General features: G+C 39.8%; 1 protein-coding gene across 1 annotated transcript in view; it reads right to left on the bottom strand.

The window, feature by feature from the left end:
• Positions 1-14,742, bottom strand: part of RAI2 (retinoic acid induced 2) — a 388,083-nt gene extending 373,341 nt beyond the window's left edge. Inside the window, exon 1 of the mRNA XM_060137085.1 lies at positions 14,684-14,742. The gene's annotated coding sequence lies outside the window, so the exon portion shown is untranslated. The remainder of the gene's footprint in view (positions 1-14,683) is intronic.
• Between the last annotated feature and the right edge of the window lie 332 nt (positions 14,743-15,074).

Genomic DNA, 15,074 nt, shown 5'->3' with positions numbered 1-15,074 from the left:
AGGAAGAAGAGCTGAAATCTCCCCTCGCAGCTGTGCGAACCATGGATTTATACCCCCGTAACTGGCTTTGTAAACTCAGCACCTACAGAATGTCTGAATGGACAATGAATGCTCCCGCAGCTGAGATGGGTCTAGCTTTAGCAACTGTGGACTTTGTGGGCAGGTACATGCGGCGGTTCGGCCAGGCCAGAGTCTGAGCTGCCTCCATAGTGCCCACAGCGGGTCCAGATCCATGATTACTGCAAGTATATCTACACTGGTGGCCTGGTGAAAACAATGCCTCAGAGACACCTGGACCAATTGCCAACATACCCACAGTTAAAGTGAGGCCAAAAGCAGTGCCAACAAGAGTGTAACAGTGTGAAAGGGGACACAACAGAGCACACCCACAGGTGAACGCCTCCAGATGAGGAATACTCAGGGGCTTCTCTCCCAGTGGGAGTGCTCCAATCCCACCTACCTTGCAACACAGATCAGAAACAAAGCTAGGGAACAGATCGGGGGGCCTCTACTCCAAAACTAGGGAGGAGAACCTGCTCCTGACAGGGCAGTGACAACCAAAGAGCAAAGGGGAGGCCCCACTCAATATCCAGTCCAGGCTCTGATCACCACAACGTCAGTCACACCTCCAATGAAGGGGATAAAGGCCAGGCTACACTGAGGAAAGAGGTGGCAGACATCCATTCTAAAAACAGCCCTTGGACCAAAAAATAGTAAACACATGCAGGCTACACAGGGACATTCCCACATAAAAATAGCTCTCCAAGACAGTCTGAGGGTCTGGCATCGGGAGGAAGAACCCTCAAAACATTTAGCCTTGAAGCCCAGCAGAGCTTGAGTGCAGGAGCTCCACAAGGTTGGGGGAAACAGAGACTCCACTCTTGGAGGGTGCACACAAGATCTCACATGCACGAGGACGCAGCAGAAAGCAGTACTTCCACAGGAACCAAGGCTAGAGCTACCTAGGGGTCTTGGAGGGTCTCCTGGCGAGGTGAGGGTCGGCTGTAGCCCACTGTGGGGACAAAGACACTGGTAGTGGAGGCCCCAGGGAATACTGATCAGCATGAGCTCTCCCAGAGGTACCCACTTTGGCACCTAGAGGTAACCCCATCCAGCAGCCTGCAGGCTCCAGTGCTGGAAAGCCTCAGGCCAAACAACGAACAAGAAAGGAACACAGCCCCACCCATCAGCAGACAGGCTGCATAAAGTCATACTGAGTTCTCAGCCAGCTCAAAACACACCCCTTGACACGGCCCTGCCCACCAGAGGGACAAAACCCAGCTCCACCCACCAGAGGGCAGGTACCAGTCCCTCCCACCAAGAAGCCTGCGCAAGACCCTTGACCAACCTCACCCACCAGGGGGCAGACACCAGAAGCAAGAGGAACTACAATCCTGCAGCCTGCAGAAAGGAGACCACAAACACAGAAAGTTAGAAAAAAGGAGATGACAGAGAAATATGTTGAAGACAAAGGAACAAGATAAAAGCCCACAAGAACAACTAAATGAAGAGGAGATAGGCAATCTACCAGAAAAAGAATAAATAAGGAAACACAAGCTTTAAATGATACATTAAACAAGATGGACTTAATTGATATTTATAGGACATTCCATCCAAAAACAACAGAATACACATTTTTCTCAAGTGCTCATGGAACATTCTCCAGGAGAGATCATATCTTGAGTCACAAATCAAGCCTTGGTAAATTTAATAAAATTGAAATCGTATCAAGTGTCTTTTCTGACCACAACGCTGAGACCAGATATCAATTACAGGAAAAAATCTCTAATAAATACAAACACACGGAGGCTAAACAATACACTACTTAATAACCAAGTGATCACTGAAGAAATCAAAGAGGAAATCAAAAAATACCTAGAAACAAATGACAATGAAAACATGACGACCCAAAACCTATGGGATGCAGCAAAAGCAGTTCTAAGAGGGAAGTTTATAGCAATACAATCCTACCTTAAGAAACAGGAAACATCTCAAATAAACAACCTAACCTTGCACCTAAAGCAATTAGAGAAGGAAGAACAAAAAAACCCCAAAGTTAGCAGAAGGAAAGAAATTATAAAGATCAGATCAGAAATAAATGAAAAAGAAATGAAGGAAATGATAGCAAATATCAATAAAACTAAAAGCTGGTTCTTTGAGAAGATAAACAAAATTGATAAACCATTAGCCAGACGCATCAAGAAAAAAAGGGAGAAGACTCAAATCAACAGAATTAGAAATGAAAAAGGAGAAGTAACAAATGACACTGCAGAGATACAAAGGATCATGAGAGATTACTACAAGCAACTCTATGCCAATAAAATGGACAACCTGGAAGAAATGGACAAATTCTTAGAAATGCACAACCTGCCAAGACAGAATCAGGAAGAAATAGAAAATATGAACAGACCAATCACAAGCACGGAAATTGAAACTGTGATTAAAAATCTTCCAACAAACAAAGGCCCAGGACCAGATGGCTTCACAGGCAAATTCTATCAAACATTTAGAGAAGAGCTAACACCTATCCTTCTCAAACTCTTCCAATATATAGCAGAGGTAGGAACACTCCCAAACTCAATCTATGAGGCCACCATCACCCTGATACCAAAACCAGACAAAGATGTCACAAAAAAAATTACAGACCAATATCACTGATGAACATAGATGCAAAAATCCTCAACAAAATACTACCAAACAGAATCCAACAGCACATTAAAAGGATCATACACCATGATCAAGTGGGGTTTATCCTAGGAATGCAAGGATCCTTCAATATACGCAAATCAATCAATGTGATACACCATATTAACAAATTGAAGGAGAAAAACCATATGATCATCTCAATATATGCAGTGAAAGCTTTTGACATAATTCAACACCAATTTATGATAAAAACTCTGCAGAAAGTAGGCACAGAGGGAACTTTCCTCAGCATAATAAAGGCCATATATGACAAACCCACAGCAGACATCGTCCTCAATGGTGAAAAACTGAAACCATTTACACTAAGATCAGGAACAAGACAAGGTTGCCCACTCTCACCACTCTTATTCAACATAGTTTTGGAAGTTTTAGCCACAGCAATCAGAGAAGAAAAGGAAATAAAAGGAATCCAAATCGGAGAAGACGAATTAAAGCTGTCACTGTTTGCAGATGACATGATACTATACATAGAGAATCCTAAAGATGCTACCAGAAAACTACTAGAGCTAATCAATGAATTTGGTAAAGTAGCAGGATACAAAATTAATGCACAGAAATCTCTGGCATTCTTATACACTGATGATGAAAAATCTGAAAGTGAAATCAAGAAAACACTCCCATTTACCACTGCAACAAAAAGAATAAAATATCTAGGAATAAACCTACCTAAGGAGACAAAAGATCTGTATGCAGAAAATTATAAGACACTGATGAAAGAAATTAAAGATGATACAAATAGATGGAGAGATATACCAGGTTCTTGGATTGGAAGAATCAACATTGTGAAAATAACTCTACTACCCAAAGCAATCTACAGATTTAATGCAATCCCTATCAAACTACCACTGGCATTTTTCACAGAACTAGAACAAAAAATTTCACAATTTGTATGGAAACACAAAAGACCCCGAATAGCCAAAGCAATCTTGAGAATGAAAAATGGAGCTGCAGGAATCAGGCTCCCTGACTTCAGACTATACTACAAAGCTACAGTAATCAAGACAAGATGGTACTGGCACAAAAACAGAAAGATAGATCAATGGAACAGGATAGAAAGGCCAGAGATAAACCCACGCACATATGGTCACTTATCTTTGATAAAGGAGGCAAGAATATACAGTGGAGAAAAGACAGCCTCTTCAATAAGTGGTGCTGGGAAAACTGGACAGCTACATGTAGAAGCATGAAATTAGAACACTCCCTAACACCATCCACGAAAATAAACTCAAAATGGATTAAAGACCTAAATGTAAGGCCAGGCACTATCAAACTCTTAGAGGAAAACATAGGCAGAACACTCTATGACATAAATCACAGCAAGATCCTTTCTGACCCACCTCCTAGAGTAATGCAAATAAAAACAAAAATAAACAAATGGGACCTAATGAAACTTAAAAGCTTTTGCACAGCAAAGGAAACCATAAATGAGATGAAAAGACAACCCTCAGAATGGGAGAATATATTTGCAAATGAAGCAACTGACAAAGAGTTAATCTCCAAAATTTAGTAGCAGCACATGCAGCTCAATATCAAAAAACCAAGCAACCCAATCCAAAAATGGGCAGAAGACCTAAATAGATATTTCTCCAAAGAAGATATACAGACTGCCAAGAAACACATGAAAGAATGCTCAACATCACTAATCATTAGAGAAATGCAAATCAAAACTAAAATGAGATATCATCTCACACCGGTCAGAATGGCCATCATCAAAAAATCTAGAAACAGTAAATGCTGGAGAGGGTGTGGAGAAAAGGGAACCCTCTTGCACTGTTGGTGGGAATGTAAATTGATACAGCCACTATGGAGAACAGTATGGAGGTTCCTTAAAAAACTACAAATAGTACTACCATATGACCCAGCAATCCCACTACTGGGCATATACCCTGAGAAAACCATAATTCAAAAAAAGTCATGTACCAAAATATTCATTGCAGCTCTATTACAATACCCAGGACATGGAAGCAACCTAAGTGCCCATCAACAGATGAATGGATAAAGAAGATGTGGCACATATATACAATGGAATATTACTCAGCCATAAAAAGAAACGAAATTGAGCTATTTGTAATGAGGTGGATAGACCTAGAGTCTGTCATACAGAGTGAAGTAAGTCAGAAAGAAAAAGACAAATACCGTATGCTAACACATATATATGGAATTAAAAAAAATGTCATGAAGAACCTAGGGGTAGGCAGGAATAAAGACGCAGACCTCCTAGAGAACGGACTTGAGGTTATGGGGAGGGGGAAGGGTGAGCTGTGACAGGGCGAGAGAGAGTCATGGACATATACACACTAACAAACGTAGTAAGGTAGATAGCTAGTGGGAAGCAGTCGCATGGCACAGGGATATTGGCTTGGTGCTTTGTGACAGCCTGGAGGGGTGGGATAGGGAGGGTGGGAGGGAGGGAGATGCAAGAGGGAAGAGATATGGGAACATATGTATATGTATAACTGATTCACTTTGTTATAAAGCAGAAACTAACACACCATTGTAAAGCAATTATACCCCAATAAAGATGTTAAAAAAAAACCTAGAAACAATAAATGCTGGAAAGGGTGTGGAGAGAAGGGAACACTCTTGCACTGTTGGTGGGAATGTAAATTGGTACAGCCACTATGGAGAACAGTATGGAGGTTCCTTAAAAAACTACAAATAGTACTACCATATGACCCAGCAATCCCACTACTGGGCATATACCCTAAGAAAACCATAATTCAAAAAAAGTCATGTACCAAAATGTTCATTGCAGCTCTATTACAATAGCCAGGACATGGAAGCAATCTAAGTGTCCATCAACAGATGAATGGATAAAGAAGATGTGGCACATATATACAATGGAATATTACTCAGCCATAAAAAGAAACGAAATTGAGTTATTTGCGGTGAGGTGGATGGACCTAGAGTCTGTCATACAGAGTGAAGTAAGTCAGAAAGAGAAAAACATATACCATATGCTAACACATATATATGGAATCTAAGAAAAAAAATGGTCATGAAGAACCTAGGGGCAAGACAGGAATAAAGACACCGACCTACTAGAGAATGGACTTGAGGATATGGTGAGGGGGAAGGGTAAGCTGTGACAAAGTGAGAGAGTGGCATGGACATACATACACTACCAAATGTAAAATAGATAGCTAGTGGGAAGCAGCCGCATAGCACAGGGAGATCAGCTCGGTGCTTTGTGACCGCCTGGAGTCGGGGGATAGGAAGGGTGGGAGGGAGGGAGACACAAGAGGGAAGAGATATGGGAACATATGTATATGTATAACTGATTCACTTTGTTATAAAGCAGAAACTAACACACCACTGTAAAGCAATTATACTCCAAGAAAGATGTAAATAAATAAATAAATATCAAAAAACAAAAAAAGAAATCGTTGGCATGTTGCTGGGTGTGGTAGCATAACGCAACCCTATCAGATCCTCTGCTTCACGGCAAACCTGAAATGGAGAAGAGAAGTTGGAGGAGGCTTTTTCTTTTTTCATTTTTTGTTTGTTTGGTTTTGGTTTCGGTTTTCTTTGTTTGTTTGCTTGTTTGGAAAGTTAGAGGGAATAGGAGTTTCTGGCTGCTGAGCGTGAGGGCCTCAAAAATTAAAAAGGAGCTGTGTGTGTATGTTCATTGTTTATATGTGGATAATTGGATGTCATATACAAAAGTCATAATAGATGTCCTACTTGCAATAACCAGTCCAGGGAAGAATGTCAAGGATGATAGAACTTACCATGCATTATCAAACCTGTGGTAGTTTTATAGTCTGGGAGTTTATAGCATCTTAAGGAGCCTGGCAAGAAATTAGGCTTGAATGCAAAACGCCACTTTCCCTTAATTTCATCCTAGTATACTTCTATCAAGGCATTCAAATTATGAAATGTCAAAGGTCCATTGACAATCTATTTTTACACCGCATGAAAAAATATATTACCCTGTTACATATACTTGTACTTGGTATATACTGGGATCAACTATAAAGAGTCTTACCAAAGAAAGAACATCTTTCTTTCACTCCTAAAATTAACATTCAAAGATAGGTAAGCCAAGCAATAATGATTCCCTTCCTGTATATGTTGATTTACAGTTTTCAAGCCATTTTCACACAGATAATCTCCTTTGATCTTCACAATAACTCAACAAAGAAGAAGGGCAGATATTATTTGCATCATTTTACAGTTGAGGAAACCAGAACCCAGAGACTATGGTAGAGACTGGCCAGTTATTTACCAAACTGTGTTCCTTTTCCTTTTTGGCACATACCAAGACTACATTTCCCAAGATCCCTTGAAGTTAGGTATAAACACGTGATGATTCCTGTCCAATAGAATGTGGGTAGAAGTGATGTGTACCATTTCATGGCCTGTCCCATAAAACCCTCCAATATATAAGCTTCCTATTCTCTTTCCTCAGTGGCTAACTGAATGACAATTACTCCAAGAACTCAGAGGACAGCAAAGCTACAATATGGAAGAAGTTTGAGTCACCACTTGGAGACTCAAGAGAGTTGTCCAGGAAAGCCAATCAACCAGGAATATGTATTGGATTGTTGTGTGAGTGAGAAATAAGCTTATGTTGTTTTAAGTGATTGGAATTTGGGGGTGGTTTGTTGCAGCAGTTACCCTACGTTAATACAGAGAACTTAAATGATTTACCCAATGTTATACAAATAGTTTTTAAAGAGAGAGAGAGAGAGAGAACTAGAATTTTGTTCTTCTAGTGCTTAGTTTAATATTAATTTGTTTACAGCACCAACCATATGTAAGGCACCCTGTTTTTAATACAGTAATTGTAGGACTGAAAAGTATGACAGGCTCTTTATATCTCTCCACTCTCTGATGGTCTCCTTTTTTTGTTTCCTCTATGTGATCTTCTTGTAGTTTCTTTCTCAAGCATCCCAGCAACAACCAAATACAGTGACAGGTACTAGGTTTTACTGATCTAAAAGCATTCATATCTGAAAATCACCTCTCCTGTGTTCCCTCTCCTCCTGATAGTACAACCAAGAATTAATAAAGCATATATTCTCTGCTACTGACATAGCCTCAAATAGACTTCCTTTAGAAGGAACCTGATAAATGAAGCTGCCAGTACATGCAGAGAACAGACAGTGACTGAAGTACCATTAGGTATGGTCATAGACAGATTGTGTCAGGGAGTCAGAGGCCAGAGGGCAAGTGTCAAGGCAAGCAGAGGTAGTGAATCCTTCAGGTGAGAGACACTAGTGACAGGAAGGTTCTATTAGGCTGTAGAGAGATGCAGGCAGTTGTTCAGGACCTTGGAGAGATCCTGGTGAGTGCCATTGCTCTGAGGTTATTTATTCTGAGGCCCAATCAGGTAGTTTGCCCTTCCTTCTGACCCCTCTAGGTGATAAAGGGGTCTTGTCCTTTCTATGCATGTCTTAGCTTCTATAGAATAAGAGATTCATTCTCATTCTTTCTGAGAAGTTCAGGGTCTGTGTCCAGTAGGTAGGTGGGAGCTGTCTTATCTAGCCTTACTAAAGGCCACATGAGATGCTCACACCTCAGAAAATCTAGAACAGTACATAATCAAGGGACTTCATCCTCTTTGTTTATGTTCTAGAAGCTCTCTCTCTCTCCTTGGTGAAAGGCTAGTGCTTAGGTGGGCCTGAGCTCCGAACTTTTCACCCAACTGAAACCTTATTGCCAAATGAACCACATCATTAATTTTATAACCCTAAGAGGAAGATCACCAAAATGAGGGGCTCCCTTCTTCCAGAAGCCATGTTCTCAAGAAACTTAATAGATATTCTATGAAAAAAAGATTATACAGAAAAATTAATTTGAGAAACCTTCAATAAAAATGCTAAATACTTTAAGCGCTTTCATATATATTCTCCCTCTCTCCCTCTCTCCCTCCCTCCCTCCCTCCCTCCCTCTCTCTCTCTTTCTCTCTCTCTCTCTCTTTCTCTCTCTCTCCCCCTCTCTCTTTATAAAATACAATGTGACGAACATCTTCAGGCATATGTTTTCTTCGCCTCTTGGGATTACTTTTTCCTTTGGAGATATGTTCCCCAAAGTAGAATTCCTGACTTAAAACAATACTATCACCTGATAGGTATGGCCAAATTCAATTGGGATTGTGTAGTTTTACTTCCATCAGCAGTGTATGAAAGTATCAGTTTTGCTAGTATCAAATTAGTAATTTGCTTTGTATTCTTCAATGACTAGTACCTAGAACTGTATCTAGCCCATAATATTATACTCAATAAGAACTTGTTTAAGGTTGAAGTAAAAAGTTTAACACTTTCCCATATATTTCTTTACTTAGCATAGGTCCTCATTGGGAATTGCCAGTCTTTTTCTTCTCTATTATTGGGGTATTAATGTTTTCTTTTGAATTTTCCTAAGATATTAAACCTGTTTTCCATATTTGTTAAAAATATTTCCCCTGTGTTTTTTAGTTTCTTGTATACAAAGCTTTAAATTTTTATGTAGTCAGAAATTGTCAGTTATAATTGTGATGTTTTTTTCACTTTAAAGCTTATAAAACTTGGGACTTCCCTGGTGGTACAGTGGTTAAGAATCCACCTGCCAATGCAGGGGACACGGGTTAGAGCCTGGTCCGGGAAGATCCCACATGCCGCGGAGCCACTAAGCCTGTGCACCACAACTACTGAGCCTGTGCTCTAGAGCCCGCGAGACACAACTACTGAGCCCTCATGCCACAACTACTGAAGCCTGCGTGCCTAGAGCCTGTGCTCTGCAACAAAAAGAAGCCACTGCAATGAGAAGGCTGCATACCACAACAAAGAGTAGTCCCCGCTCGCCGCAACTAGAGGAAGCCCACGCACAGCAACAAAGACCCAACTCAGCCAAAAATAAATAAATAAATAAATAAATAATTTTTTAAAAGCTTATAAAACTTATAGAGAAGGCCAGAGACCTCATAAAGTTCAATGTTTTCCTTATGAATTAATTTCTTATACATATTTTATTCATCTGGCACTGTGGTGTAAGGCGTGGGTCTAAAATGATTTTTCTCTAAATCAGTAACAGATATCCCAATGCAATTTCTAGTCAAGTTTCCTTTTCCATGGTGTCTTTTGAATTTTACAAGTGGCTCTTGGTAACACGTGTGGGTTGAAACAAAAGAGGATGAGTTTCAAATCTCATTAGGGGAAATAATATGAGATAAAAGAGAATTATCTAACACTTCACTGTGTGGGCTTCACCACTTTGCTCTCAAAGGGTTTACAATCTTGTTGTCATAGGTCAAACTTTTGTTTATTCCACTTATGTGTCTGACTGTAACAATCTAGTGGACATATTGTGTTTTAAAGTGGGTGTTGAAATTTCACTTACACTACAATTCAGATGTGCAGTGTAAATGTAGTTTATGTCTTAAAAACCTAATATATTATTCTTCACAAACCCCAACGGCACTTATTTCCAAGCCCTAGGGTCTTCTCGAGGCTAGAGCCTGGATGATGAAAATGGGGTTGGTCTTAGAGAGAAGATGTCCTTATACTCTCTTGTGCTGTGTTCCCTGCAGGCCTTAAGGTCAGCATTGGCAGCTGGTGAACTTGTGATCTGTTTCTTGTTTTGTTTGTTTTTTTTTTTTTTTGCGTACACGGGCCTCTCTCTGTTGTGGCCTCTCCCATTGCGGAGCACAGGCTCCGGACGCGCAGGCTCAGCGGCCATGGCTCACGGGCCCAGCCGCTCCGTGGCATGTGGGATCTTCCCGGACCAGGGCACGAACCCGTATGCCCTGCATCGGCAGGCGGACTCTCAACCACTGCGCCACCAGGGAAGCCCTCTGGTTTTGTTTTTTGGCTCAGTGTTCTAGGAGAATATTGATCCTCTCCCTGTGGCTGTTTCAATCTCATCTCTAGAAATCCCTCTGAGTCTCTGTCGCAACCGCCTCCTCACCCTCTGAGAACAGAGCTCACCCTTTATCCTCTGCTCTAGATCACTGTGCCCTGTAAGGTCCAGCCTCACGCAGGCTTCTGGGCTCCAACATACGATCCACACCACATGGGAACTGAGATTGACTCAGACATGCTAACCAGGTCCTCACTGCGGAGGACGCTCTTGGTGCTCCACAGTGATGCCTTTTACAAACCAATTCACCCATGCCTCCAGATGCTGTGTGATGGTTGCTAATAGCTGACAAATGTCCCCTTCTTTGGAGAATGTCCCCCAGCTGAGCAGCAGCCACTTTTGCTTAGGAAGCTATGCTCACCCCCACCTTTGGGGTACAGCCCACAGCCAGTGACTAAATGCCACAGGTATGGAATTCTGGCCTCCGTGCCTCAAGGGGAAACAGCTCTGCGGTGCAATTCATGTTACAGAACTCCCTATGGCTTCAGGCTGAAGCTAAGAACACATCCTTGCTTAGCACCTTCCCCTGCCCTATGCCACTTCCCTCATTCCCCTTCTCCTGAGAGCATTCCTCCAATAAAGAGCATGCACTGGAATCCCTGTCTCAAGCTCTGCTTCTAGTGAACATGACCTAAGACACTCACTATGTCTGACAATGCCTCTCTTTACTAGGCTGAGCCATCCCATGTTGGCAAAGGGTCTCTGCCCAGCAGACTCCTCTAAAACTTCCAAGCAGTAAATGAGGCAAAAGTTCCTTGGTCTCAGTTTTCCCCAAATTTGTCTGTCAGCACCACCCCCATCCTTTTCCCCAGGACTTGCCTACATGAGACTTCTTAATACGCCAAAATACCAGTTTTGTCAGTTTCGTGAGCTGCAAATACCTTCCCTCACCCTGTGATTTACCTTTTCACTCTTACAGTGTTCTTTAACAAACAGAAATTCTTAAATATCTAATTTATCAATATTTCCCCTTTCCTTATGAATAGGTATCTTTTGTATCTTGTTTATGCAGTTCTTCCCTACCCCCCAACCTCATGAAGATATTTTATATTATCTTTTAGGAACTTTTTGATTTTTCATGTTTAGGTTTTCAATACACCTGGAATAGATGTGGGGATATGGTGTGAGACAGAGGTTTAATTTAATTACAGTTACCCATTGTCGCAGTACTATTTACTCTAAGGACTGACATTTCTCTTCTATAGTGCAACATATATCAAATATTGACCTTATATGTGGATATGTTTCTGGTTTATTCATTCTATTTCATGGTCTATTTTTCTATCCCTGAAAAAGTAATATATTGTCTTGATTACTATAGATTTATAACAGTCTTCTTATCCAATGGATCAAGTTTTCTCCCTTACTCCTCTGCTTCAAAAGGGTAATGCCTATCCTTGGCCTTTTATATTTCCATATGAATTTTAAAATCAGTTTGTCAAGTTCCACCAAAAAACAGTAACTGGATTACATTAAATTTAGAAATGAATTTGGGGAGAATAGGCATCTTTTTTTCTCATATTTTCTACTGTATATCTCCCTGTTCTTATACTCCTTTAATGTCTGAGAATAAGGTTTTATCATTTTTTTCTGTAGAATCTTGCACATCCTTTATTAGATTTATTTCTTGGTATTTTATATTAATTTCATTTTCTCTTTCTTGCTGGTATGGAGAAACATTGGATTTTGGGGTATTGAGCTTTCATATCCAGGGGCTGTGCTAAAATTCTGTTATTAATTCCAATAGTTTATCTGCCAAATCATTTGGATTTTCTATTAATATAATCATATATGCAAATAATGACAGTTTTCTGTTTCTTTCTTTACAATTCTCATGCCTTTTTTCTTGCTTTGTGCCCTGGCCAGAACACTCTGAACAATGTTGAATTGCAGTGGTTATCAGGGCATTCTTGTCTTGTTCCTGATCTCCAAGGGAAAGTTTTCAACATTTTATCATTTAGTATGTTTGCAGTAAGTCTTTTAGAGATTAAGGATGTTCCCTTCTTCTCTGACTTTGCTAAGAGTTTCTACCATTAAAGGATATTTAATATTATCAAATAAATTTGTACAGCTATTGAAATTACCATATGATTCCGCCCTCCTTGTTCTATTCATGTGATGAATTAAACTGTTGGATTTTCTAATTTTAACCCGACTTTGCATTCCTGAGTCAATCTCTATTTGGTCTCTATCATGTTCTATGAACACTCTTACACATGTCTCTTGGTGCACTGTGCACACATTTATTTTGTCTACATATATAAGAGTGGAATTGCTGGGTCATAAAGTGTGGAAGCTGGTTTTAAGGAAAGAGTATGAAGTTAGGTGAGTCATACTCAAGTCATACTTGAGTCAAGGCTTCAGAAGAACCTCTAGGGGAAAACATTTAGCAGGCAATTAAAGATGTGGAACTGGAGTTTAGGTAGAAGCCTGAGATGTGGATTTAGGAGGCATCAACATAAAGTTTATATTAGAAGCCAATGGCATGGAATGCTCTGTGTGGGGGAGGATCACAGAAGAGAGAAAAGGACTCCAGATCAACATGTGGAAAACACCTGTAACTAGGAGGCATGAGGACAAAGAGTCAGTAGAGACAGGCATGACATCAGATGGGTGGGAGGAAAGCTGAGAGTGTATCAAGCTTTGAACACTATGGAGAAAAAGGATTTGGTGACTAGGAGGCCTTCACACTATTTTCTCCTTTGCCATAGTTGCTGCTATAGCTACTGCTATGCTTCTTTGTTCGTTTGCTTTTAATCTTAATAAAGTTCTTTGGTTACTTTTGGAGTCATGCCAATTGGCAGGACTGTTATCACCCTGGCAGCTGCTAAGAACATTCTTTACCATCCCACAGAAATACTCAGGACAGAGTACTTAATGAGCACTTACTAATTATAGGCCCATCAGTCAAAATTATGACCTCAAAAATAGCAGGCTTTCGAAAGTCAGCTGAAGGTGCATGTGTCACAGGACAAAGCTGTCACACAAATGGAGAGAAAGAAAAAAAGAGGTTCCCTTTAAAAACTATTAACTTTACAGAACTGGGTAGCTGAGGCTTCATAACTTGATATACTGAACTTTCCTTCATGTTACCTCTTTCAACTCCTGTCACTATTTAAGGCTCCTTTTCAAAGGCCATGAGAAAAATCATGAGGAAAGAGAAAGGGAAGAAGAGGGAGGGTCAGCCAAGTACTGTGGATAGAAATGCCAAAGAAAGTTTGGGAAGATTTCACTAATTTGCCCCATACCCTCTGTGAGCAGGGAGTAAAGCAACATATACACTATATGTCATTAGGTACACAGCAACAACCCTCAAATATGCAGTGAATGTTATTCCAGAAGACAAATATTTATCATGTTTTTACTCTATTCTGAGCTAAGGAAAGACAACCTTGCAAAAAACATCTCATCAGCAACATAAAAGGTCAAAAGGCAATGGAAAATGAGAGTAAGAAATGAATGATAAAGAAAGAAATAGAATCGATAACTTCCAAACCAGAAGAAAACAAAAATGAAAAAATAAACAGGAACAAGAAAGCAAAAATTAAACCCAAATATAGCAGTAATCTATGCTTTTAATCTTTAATAGATAAGTAAATCTATTTATATTTGGTGGGTGAAAAACAAAAACTAGATATGGGCTATTTATAGGAGGCACACCTAAAACACAATGACATACATAAGCTAAAATAAAATGAATGGGAAATATATATTAGACAAATAACAACAAAAATCTATCTAGCAAAATTAATATCTGGCAAAACAGAACTTAAAGCAGAAAGACAGTAAGAATAAAGCAGGACCTCACTAGATGATAAAAACAATCTACCAAGAAGCTATAACAATTTTGAACCTGTATGCATTGAATAATGTAGTTTCAAAATACATAAAGCAACATTTTTATAACCGATCCACCATCATAGAATATTTTCAGTTAACTTCTCTAGAAAAGTTATCAGTAAGGTGGGCAATATATATACATACATTAAAGACAGTGAAAATTTAATCCACACTAAAAACACAGCTTGATCTAATATTCATACACAGAATATTGCACTCAACAAATAGAGAATACACACTCATTTTGAGATCACATGTAACATTTACAAAAATTGACTACAAAGAGAATACTAACCTTGCGTTCATGGTGGTGAGAGATATGCTAACAGTGTTGGTTCTCTTCAGTTCAGAGACTGGAACAGTCTGAGCCTTCATGTGGCCACGTCAGGAGCAGCTGGCCCACGGTCCCAAAGTGATAACATGTCACATTCCAAGAAGGCTTTCTGATGAATCAGAAAACGTGAAATAAACTAAATCACATGAAACTCCACATTTGGGGATTCAGAAGCAAAACCACTTAAAACAATAAAAAGAGAAAAAAAACTGTGATAGTTTTATTTTCCAGTTTACTGTTTTTCCTTGGTTCATTTTGTTATCCAGTTGCAAACAATCAAATAATTTCAACTGCCATCTTCCATTTCTCTTGTACTTTCACAGCTAGTACTAATTCACTTCATCCTCACAAT

Source organism: Lagenorhynchus albirostris, chromosome X (assembly GCF_949774975.1).
Source record: "Lagenorhynchus albirostris chromosome X, mLagAlb1.1, whole genome shotgun sequence".
Lineage (NCBI taxonomy): Eukaryota > Metazoa > Chordata > Mammalia > Artiodactyla > Delphinidae > Lagenorhynchus > Lagenorhynchus albirostris.
This window is presented reverse-complemented; position numbering and strand designations above follow the sequence as displayed.